The 10,817-nt window shown below is 36.2% G+C and overlaps 1 long non-coding RNA gene across 1 annotated transcript; it reads right to left on the bottom strand.

The window, feature by feature from the left end:
* Positions 1 to 3,294: 3,294 nt before the first annotated feature.
* On the bottom strand, positions 3,295 to 8,942 carry LOC121366160. Its single transcript, XR_005957129.1, has 3 exons — positions 8,908 to 8,942; positions 4,969 to 5,109; positions 3,295 to 3,420 (listed from the first exon to the last, which is right to left on the bottom strand). It is a non-coding gene; the product is annotated as an uncharacterized LOC121366160 (long non-coding RNA).
* Positions 8,943 to 10,817: the final 1,875 nt, after the last annotated feature.

Genomic DNA, 10,817 nt, shown 5'->3' with positions numbered 1-10,817 from the left:
ATTTACAAAATATTTACTTGTCAGTTTAGTATGTAAAAAATAATAGAGATAAATCATTTCCGACAGTATTTTAGTATATGGCTGTACATACGTAATTGTAATAGATAAAATAAGCAATATAATGACAATAAAGAATAATGTGTCACATATGATTATACAGTTCTACATGTATAGTGTAATTTTATTGACGAACCTGTATTACACATGTCGCCTTGCCACCCAGCACCACACCCATCAGGACAATGCCCACTCACTGAATTGCACGTTGTGTTCCCACTTAGACAGTAGCCACATGTCTATTTGCAGTTTTTCCCATACTGTCCATGGATACATGCTGAAAGAATATTCCAAACACACATTGTTTCTCTATCTGGTGTCGTGTTTGAATGGGGAGAGATCTGTACTATATTGGTAAGATATTCGCCTAAGGACGAGTCCCATCCAGTGCCTAACGAGTGATGCGCCACATATCCTGGTGTGTCCTGTCATCAAAGTGTATATAAATAATACTTGTTGATTTTTGGAATGTGAACTTGAAAGTAACATGTACAGCGGCATTCGCCTCTCTCTCTCTCTCTCTCTCTCTCTCTCTCTCTCTCTCTCTCTCTCTCTCTCTCTCTCTCTCTCTCTCTCTCTCTCTCTAGGGAGGGGGAGGGCGGGACGTAGCCCAATGGTAAAGAGGACGTCGTGGTATGTGTTATCCTGTATGTGGGATCGTGCATATAAACAACCCTTGCTAATAATGGTAACATGTAGCGGGGTTTCCTCTCTATGAATGTGTCAAAATTACCATATGTTTGGCATCCAATAGCCGATGATTGATAAGTGATGTCGTTAAGCAAAAACAAAACTATCTCTCTCCCTCTATTCGTATGTCTCTGTCCTCTCCCCGTCTGTCCCGGTCTCTCTCTCCCTCACTATCTTCGTCTGTCTCTGTCTCTCTGTCTGTCTGTCTGTCTGTCTCTCTCTCTCTCTCTCTCTCTCTCTCTCTCTCTCTCTCTCTCTCTCTCTCTCTCTCTCTCTCTCTCTCTCTCTCTCTCTCTCTCTCAATGTATGCTGCTTTCTCTTTCTCGAATTAACGATTTGTTAGAATGAATGAATGAATGAATGAATGAATTAATTAATTAATGTTTAACGATACCCTAGCACGAAAAATACATCGGCTATTGGGTGTCGAACTATGGTAATGCAAACAAATAAAGCGATGATCAACATCAACAGAAAAATTCAAGACCCAAATAAAAACAGTGTAAAGAACTGTGCAAACATACAAATATCACAGATAGATACTGACTTTTATTCAAAATTTCAATTCTGTGCTGTATTGGCCATTCTCAAAGAGACTGTTACACCCCTGCACCGCGGTGAGGTTACAGCACGCGCAGGGGCGATTTGTTAGATGCATACCAAATGGCAATAATTTATAATGCACTGAACTGTCGTTAAACAAATACTACATTACTTTATGCTGACATAGGCTTAATCTTAACTGATAATATTAGCCAACTGATAGTGTACACGCCCAGATCAAGTTGGCCTAGCGCAAGACAAGACCGTTTTACTTCAGTACAAATATCTGATATAGAACACCGTTCTTGTTCTTACCTGTCTTGGTGTTGTATTTACATACGTTATATTAACAGAAAACATATTTTGGTTTCATGTTTCAGCAATATGTCTGAATGTTTCAATATAAAAATTATTTATTAATTTCATAAGATTTGTAACAAACCTGTTTTACACGTGTCTCCGCTCCATCCAGCAGTACATCCATTAGAACAGCGTCCAGTCTCCATGTCACATTCTGTATGACCATTTAAACATTGCCCGCACGTCTCCCTGCAATCTGGACCATAACGACCAGGTATGCAGGCTTAAAAACAAAACAAAAAAAGCATTACTCAATTAGTATGTTTTAAACATACTTCGGTGCATTTGTTATCGGCCACGTTTACTTCTTGAGTTATTTGAGACCAGAGTGAATTTCTGTAACGTGCGAACCTAGCACGAATCTACACGGAATAGACCAAATAGGTATCCGTGTATATAACAGAAATATCTCTCAGACATGTAATTTGGCCATTTTTCTAGCAGGGTTTGGGATCTAGCTCAGTCAATATAGGACTCGCCTGAGGTGATTGGGTCCAATGATCGAATCCCCTCGTTGGACCCATCGTGTGATTAGCCTTTTGTTCTCGTCCCACATGTGTCACGCGACTAGCATATGGTACGTTCTGTTCTGTATGCGTGTGGAATGTATATAAAATATAATATTCCTTGCAATTAATGTACCCACCTGCTACCGGCCCCGGCCGGACTGCTGGTGCTCCCTTGCACCTTCTAGTGCAGGTGGTCTTTCCCCTACCTGTCATGTCCTGGACGGAGGACAGGCGTGCGCTACAAAAGCTTGCTCTGAATGTGCAAATTAAGAAATTAAAACGTGAAGCGTTTTGACAATTCGAAAAAGTTATGAATATACGTACATTAATGTTCAGAGAGTAATCATTATTACCATATAGCACTGTACGGAGGTCTAACCCACCTTTATAAAAATGCATTGTTGTACGAATGTTATCATACAAATGACAGACAAATTGGCAATGCAACGCATCTTCATATGGATGCCAACAACTACAAATGGAATTATCATAAATATGTATTGTATATCTATAGGCATTGAGGTCACTGCATTCTAAACAAAGTGTACAATGAATTATTTGGTTTATGCGTGATCCGAAGTGAAACCAATTCTTATTTAACCCATTTATTGGCGGAAATATACAATTTTCTAAATTTTAACAAGACTCTCTCTCTCTCTCTCTCTCTCTCTCTCTCTCTCTCTCTCTCTCTCTCTCTCTCTCTCTCTCTCTCTCTCTCTCTCTCTCTCCCAATGGCTGCTGCTTTCTCTTTCTCGGATTAACGATTTGTTAGATGCATACCAAATGGCAATAATTTGTAATGTACTGAACTGTCGTTAAACAAATACTACATTACTTTATGCTGACATAGGCTTAATCTTAACTGATAATATTAGCCAACTGATAGTGTACACGCCCAGATCAAGTTGACCTACAGCAAGGGCAAGACTGTTTTACTTAGATAAAATTCAGTACAAGTATCTGATATAGAACACCGTTCTTGTTCTTACCTGTCTTGGTGTTGTATTTACATACGTTATATTAACGGAAAACATATTTTGGTTTCATGTTTCAGCAATATGTTCAGTTGAATGTTTCAATATAAAAATTATTTATTAATTTCATAAGATTTGTAACAAACCTGTTTTACACGTGTCTCCGCTCCATCCAGCAGTACATCCATTAGAACAGCGTCCAGTCTCCGTGTGACATTCTGTATGACCATTTAAACATTGCCCGCACGTCTCCCTGCAGTCTGAACCGTAGCGACCAGTCGTACATGCTTAAAGAAAAGCAATTACTCAATTAGTATGTACTATATATATATATATATATATATATATATATATATATACATATATATACATATATATATATATATATATATATATATATATATATATATATATATATATATATATATATATATATATATATATAACGACCAGTTATGCAGGCTTAAAAGAAAATAATTACTTAATTAGTATGTTTTAAACATACTTCGGTGTATTTGTTATCGGCCACTTTTACTTCTTGAGTTATTTGAGACCAGAGTGAATTCTGTAACGTGCGAACCTAGCACGAATCTACACGGAATAGACCAAATAGATATCCGTGTATATAACCGAACTATCTGTCAGACATTTAATTTGGCCATTTTTCTAGCAGGGTTTGGGATCTAGCTCAATCAATATAGGACTCGCCTGAGGTGTTTGGGTTGAATGATTGAATCCCCTCGTTGGACCCATCGTGTGATTAGCCTTTTGTTCTCGTCCCACATGTGTCACGCGACTAGCATATGGTAGGTTCTGTTCTGTATGTGTGTGGAATGTATATAAAATATAATATTCCTTGCAATTAATGTACCCACCTGCTACCGGCCCCGGCCAGACTGCTGGTGCTCCCTTGCACCTTCTAGTACAGGTGATCCTTCCCCTACTTGTCATGTCCTGCACGGAGGACAGGGGTGCGCTACAAAAGCTTGCTCTGAATGTGCACGTTAAACCCTCTGACGTGACCTGCAATTAATGTACCAGCCTCGGTGGCGCAGTGGTTAAGCCATCGGTCTCCAGACTGGTAGATACTGGGTCGGATCCCAGACGAGGCATGGGGTTTTTAATTCAGATACCGACTCCAAACCCTGAACAAGGCTCCATGGGTAGGTGTAAACCACTTGCATCGACCAGTGATCCATAACTCGTTCAACAAAGGTCATAGTTTGTGCTATCCTGCCTGTGGGAAGTGCAAATAAACGATTGCTTGCTTCCTATCGTAAATTAGTAGCCTATGTGGCGACAGCGGGCTTCCTCTAAAAAAAAGACAGTGTCAGAATGATCATATCTTTGACGTCCAATAGCTGATGATAGGATAAAAAATCAATGTGCTCTAGTGGCGTCGTTAAATAAAACAAACTTTAAACAATGGTTAAGCCATCGGTCTCCAGACTGGTAGATAGTGGGTCGGATCCCAGAAGAGGCATGGGATTTTTAAATCAGATACTGACTCCAAACCCTGAACAAGGCTCCATGGGTAGGTGTAAACCACTTACATCGACCAGTGATCCATAACTCGTTCAACAAAGGTCATGGTGTGTGCTATCCTTCCTGTGGGAAGTGCAAATAAAAGATCCCGTGCTGCCTATCGTAAATTAGTAGCCTATGTGGCGACCGCGGGTTTCCTCTAAAAAAGACAGTGTCAGAATATTCATATCTTTGACGTCCAATAGCCGATGATAATATAAAACATCAGTGTGCTCTAGTGGCGTTGTTAAATAAAACAAACTTTACTTTTTTTGCTGTTAATGTTTAATGATAGTGTATTGATAGCGGACCTGTTTTACATGTGTCACTGCTCCAACCAGATTTACATCCTTTAGAACAGTGTCCAGTCTCCGTGCCACATTCAGGATTTCCATTTAAACAATGTCCACACGTCTCTCTGCAGTCTGAACCGTAGCGACCAGTCGTACATGCTTAAAGAAAAGCAATTACTCAATTAGTATGTAATATATATATATATATATATATATATATATATATATATATATATATATATACTTAGTTATATATATTTTATAATGTACACATGTATCAATTGACATGTTCTTCAGAGAATTGAAAACAATTACATAATTTGCAAAACAAGTCTAAAAGACCATGACATTAATATACTTATCCATGCGTACAGATGACCACTTACATAATTATACCCGATTTCCTAACATTAACTTACCGTACACCCGTGATTCTCGCCCACCGGTCACATTATAACAGCCAAACTTGCAAGTGACAATGAGATGTAAAATAAATGGCTTTAAGAAATTAAAACGTGAAGCGTTTTGACAATTCGAAAAAGTTATGAATAGATTCTGCAATACGTAAATTGAGGTCCAGAGAGTAATCATTATTACCATATAGCACTGTATGGAGGTCAAACCCACCTTTATAAAAATACATTGTTGTACGAATGTTATCATACACATGACAGACATATAGGTAATGCAACGTATCTTCATAAGGATGCCCATAGCTACACATGGAATTATCATAAATATGTCTTGTATATCTATAGGCATTGAGGACATTGCATTCTAAACGAAGTCTACAATGAATTATTTGGTTTACGCGTGATCCGAATTTAAAAAATGTCTTATTTAACCCATTTATCGGCGGGAATATACAATTTTTAACTTTTTAAAACGTTGGTTTTAAGGACTAAACCCAGTTTCCCTATAAATTTTCTCGTGACTTGTTCCCCAAACAGCACCACATATTGTACGGAGGACATCCTACTGAAGTGTTGCTAATATATATGTTTGGGCTTCTGTACAATTATCCCAAATATAATCACAATAGTCAAACACTGGCAGAATAAAAAAAAATATATAAAGTTTCCAGTTTTTTTCCTTTTTAGGCGATACTTTAAACTACGGAGACAGTTTATCATTGGGCTAACTTTATAAACAAGCTGTTCTATGTGACAATGCCACTGGCCGCCCTTTTGGAAAGTAAGACCAAGATGTTTATGATTGTTTACACCAGTTATTTTTGAATCCCCTAAGAATATATCTGGTTAGATCTGTTTATGGATCTTTCTAGAAAATGTGATTGATTCTTTTTTTGTTGTGAAAATTTAACCTGCCACTTGTCTGTCCAGCTTGATAACAAACTAAGATACGAATTTATTGTACGACACCCCACTTGATAGTCATCTAAAACTGCATAGAGAGAAGTATCATCTGCAAATTATTTAATATCAATATTCTCCACTATATCATTTATATAAATTAAAAATAAAAGTGGCCCTAGAACTGATCCCTGCGGCACTCCTGCCAAAATAGGCTTATTATCAGATATAAACCCATTTATCACATGATCACAGTCTTCTGCATTCGGTTTTCTAAGTAACTTTTAAACCACAGTAAAAGTCTTCCACCAATCCCCTTAGTCTGTAATTTATATAATAATCCTTTATGCCACACACGATCGAAGGCTTTACTAATATCATAGAATACCGCTTTGACTTCTTTGCCCTCATTCAATGTTTGCAAGATCAAATTATAAAGATCGCTCAGTTGATACAATGTACACTCACCAGACCTGAATCCAGATTGCAAATTAGATATTATATTGTTTTCCAAGAAGATGTTGGATACATATTTTAAGACACACGTTTCAAATATTTTTTATAAGCAACTGGTGAGAGCCACTGGTCTGTAATTATTACACAAGTGAATGCTACTTTTTTTTATGAATTAGAATTATAAACGATTGTTTCCAAATATCAGGGAAAGTGGAATATATTAAAGACCTATTAAACAATTTTGTAAGTGGTTTAATTAAATGTTTTCCGAAAATTTTAATAATTCTATTACCAATCATATCTGGACCGTTAGCTTTTATTACATCTAATGACTTCAATATATCTTTTAGCTCTTCTTCTTTTATTGATTTTTTTTCCGGATTTTCAACTGTGGCTTGAGTAATAAAATAATCATTCAATATATTTACAATATCTTCTCCCTCTTCATAAACAATTCCACCACATTCGATTGATGGGATCGTATATTTGGAGTTATCCGTTTTATTTAAATATTGTTTAAGGACCTGCCACCAAGCTGTACTTCCATGTTCATTATTTAGAACATTATCCAATTTTGCATTATAATCAGCTTTAGCTTTACGAACATTTGCAATTACTTTATTTTGCGCCTTCCTGAATGACACCTAATCCTTCGGTATACACACACACACACACGAGGTCGTGTTATTCGCATTAATAATATAACACATTTATTTTTGTTTTGTCCGAAGTTATTACAAAAACACAAAAAAACCCACCAAAGATTAAAATTCTAATATAGTTATAAAACTCAACTGGAAAACCATTAATCGTAGGTGAGACAGACTAATTATCCAATAGTCCAGCAAAATGCCAGCCACGTGTGCCGATTGCAGGGTTTTAGCACGCTAATCCTGAGGTCGACCGTTTCTTTCTTTTTATTGTTCAAGTTCGCTGTAACTTTGTCGGCATACCACTTTGTTAATTATTCTGTCATTGTGACTTTGAAATCGCCGTTCGCAGATAAGGAAGATACAGTTGTAATGGTACAATGTTTAGCCAGATTTAGGTAACTATACACGTTACGCAAATTTTCGCCAAAAAATATGCTTTGAGTTGATCTCACCAAAAACACTAGGGACATAACAGTTTAAGTGATATGTACACTGACATGTCAGTGAGTTGATCTCATTGAAGACAACTTAACTGATTTAACCGAAGCTTACACAGACGTGTATTGTTTAAAAAAAAGTAATGTTTGAAAGGTACGCCACTCGCATCAATTTCATGTCACATTTTAGTCTGCCCACCGTCAATCGCATTAATGTAGGGACGCATTCCGTTTAGACACACCACGCACAACTGATAGCAGTTACTGCCGAATCCGATATGTACACATCATTCAAATAGAAAACAAGTTCTTCAATAAAATATACTGAAACAAAACCCCGGGTGCATATACACGTATACATTATTTATTTACTACTAGTACCATTGCTTGTACTACCACTACAAAACCATCAATTAAAAAAGAAAAAAGAAACCCCGCACAAAAGCGAAAACAAAAATCCCCCCCAAAAAAACCTACAACCCCACTGAATATCGAATTGTATGGAACGTTGAGGAATTGTAACTGATATTTCACACCCATTATTATATGGATATTTGCCACCTTCAGTGCAAATTTAAGACTCATATATTATTAAAAGAGCAACAGATTCAAAATTGTAACTCACAAAATGCGTCAATAAAAGCTAAGTGATATTTTATCGGCTTTTGTTTACTTCAAAAGGTGGTCATTGTGTTCAACGTCTTACTCTCAAACGTCTTTTACTACGATGAAATCAATATTCTGATTTCTTCCCATTTCTCTCTTATTTTATCATTTAATTTATTCTCCATAAAAAAAGGTAGATACAATTTCATTTGGCTTTTGACGTCTCATATTTGTGTTTACAATTTTGAATATGCTGCTATTTTAACAATATTTGACCTATGGTGCTACAACTGTCTTTGAATGTGGCAACTATCAGTAATGAGTCTAAAATATTAAAACTACAGGCCCCATACTTATTAGCGAATTCCGTAGTGGATATTAAACTCCCCTTTTTGACAATTATCACTATTGCAACTGACTTTAAAACAGCGTCCACTCAACAATGATGCAATAAATCAATTATTTATTCATATTATAAGATTTGTACCAAACCTGTTTTACACGTATCACCGCTCCATCCATCTTCGCATCGACATTAGATATATATATACATATACATTATATATATACATATACATTATATATATATATATATATATATATATATATATATATATATATATATATATATATATATATATATATATATATATATATACACACACACAGTGAAATGTCTCTAAACCGAACACCCTTGGGACCGAATAAAATGTTACCGTAAGTAATATATATATATATATATATATATATATATATATATATATATACATACACATACACATACGCATACACATACACATACATACCACATAGACACATACACATACATACACATACATACACATACATATATACATATATATATATATATATATATATATATATATATATATATACACACACAGTGAAATGTCTCTAAACCGAACACCCTTGGGACCGAATAAAATGTTCGGTTTAGACGGGTGTTCGGTTTACTGAGTTTTAAGATACAGCCTTGATAACCATTTTTTAATTTTTACTGTTAATATTACCAAGGTACAAACGTGTGTTAAATTACATGTTTTTCGCACGTGCTTGACAAAACCACTTTCAAACGAGTTCGTTGAGTCGGTCAAATTTACACGCGTTATTAAACCTTCGTTTACTTCCATTTGCATTATTCTCGTACTGCGATTTATAGGTGTCCCTTTTCTTGATTATGTCAGATACAGTCGATTTCCCAATGCCAAATGAATCACTTAGTGACTGTAATGTTGGTTTGGGTAAACTTTCGTATTTGTTAATAATTTTAACTTGATCGTCAAGTGACAACTCTACACGACGCCGTTTTGCTGGACGTTCGGACATGTTGACAATCAATATGGAAATGAAATGCTATTGACGTACCTACGAAACATATCGGAAACAGAAGCCGACTTATTTGTCTAAATAAACATTGGAACAGAGACACTGAGAATGCAATGAATTAAATGTATGGTTCCTTTGTCGGGTCCTCGTGTAAAATAATCAGATATAACCAACGATAAATGTGTTCGGAAGAGGTAATAATCTCATTCCCAATAACCACAGTGCACATGCTTATTCCCGTTACAAAGTTAAAGGTGTTAATTGAATGACACGGCTTAACCGAAATCTAGATAACAGAGACTAATTAGAGCATTGTTCGACAAACGCTCAAACACGTCCCGGACACGCTACACCGAGCATGCGCATACCATCTGGTATAGTTAGTAACACCGCAACTTTGACAACTAATTGGTATGGTCGAGACAGGCGACGCTCCTTCAAAGTTTTTAATTGTTCGGTCTTCAGAGGTAAAATTTGTATTGAAAACGGGACCCGGAAATTCGTTCGGTATTCAGAGTAGAGGGGTTTCCGGTTTTCAGGGGTTTATTTCAGTGGTTGAAGCTGCGTAAAACGCGGGACCGTGAAAAAAGTTCGGTGTTGAGGGAATTCCGGTTTACTGAGGGTTCGGTTTAGAGAAGTTTGTGCTTGTGTGTAATTAAATTTTCTTTGTGTCTATACACTTTGCGACTTTAGAGGTGCTTACTTTGTTTCGTTCATACTTGCATGAACCGAAAAAATTAAGCCACGCCTACCAATATAACTACAAACTAAATTATCTGTAAAAATGCACACAGTAACAGCTAGAGGAAATGGCGTCGATTATTAAAATTACGTCATTTACCAAATGACGTCTTAAAAAAAAAATCACCCGATTCAAATAATAGTGAATGAACGTTTGCATTCTTACGCGACATAAGTATCAATGAAGTTTACACGACAAATACTACGTGCGTATTTAAAGCTAAACAAAATAAAATCAGTTATGTATTATCAAAGTATGCATTACACATTTAATTATAAGAATTGACCGCAATTATTTTTTGGTTCATGCAAGT

The sequence above is a fragment of the Gigantopelta aegis genome, unplaced genomic scaffold (assembly GCF_016097555.1).
Source record: "Gigantopelta aegis isolate Gae_Host unplaced genomic scaffold, Gae_host_genome ctg4883_pilon_pilon:::debris, whole genome shotgun sequence".
Taxonomy (NCBI): Eukaryota; Metazoa; Mollusca; class Gastropoda; order Neomphalida; family Peltospiridae; genus Gigantopelta; species Gigantopelta aegis.
The sequence above is the reverse complement of the archived record's forward strand: the minus strand, read 5'-3'. Positions and strand labels throughout refer to the sequence as shown.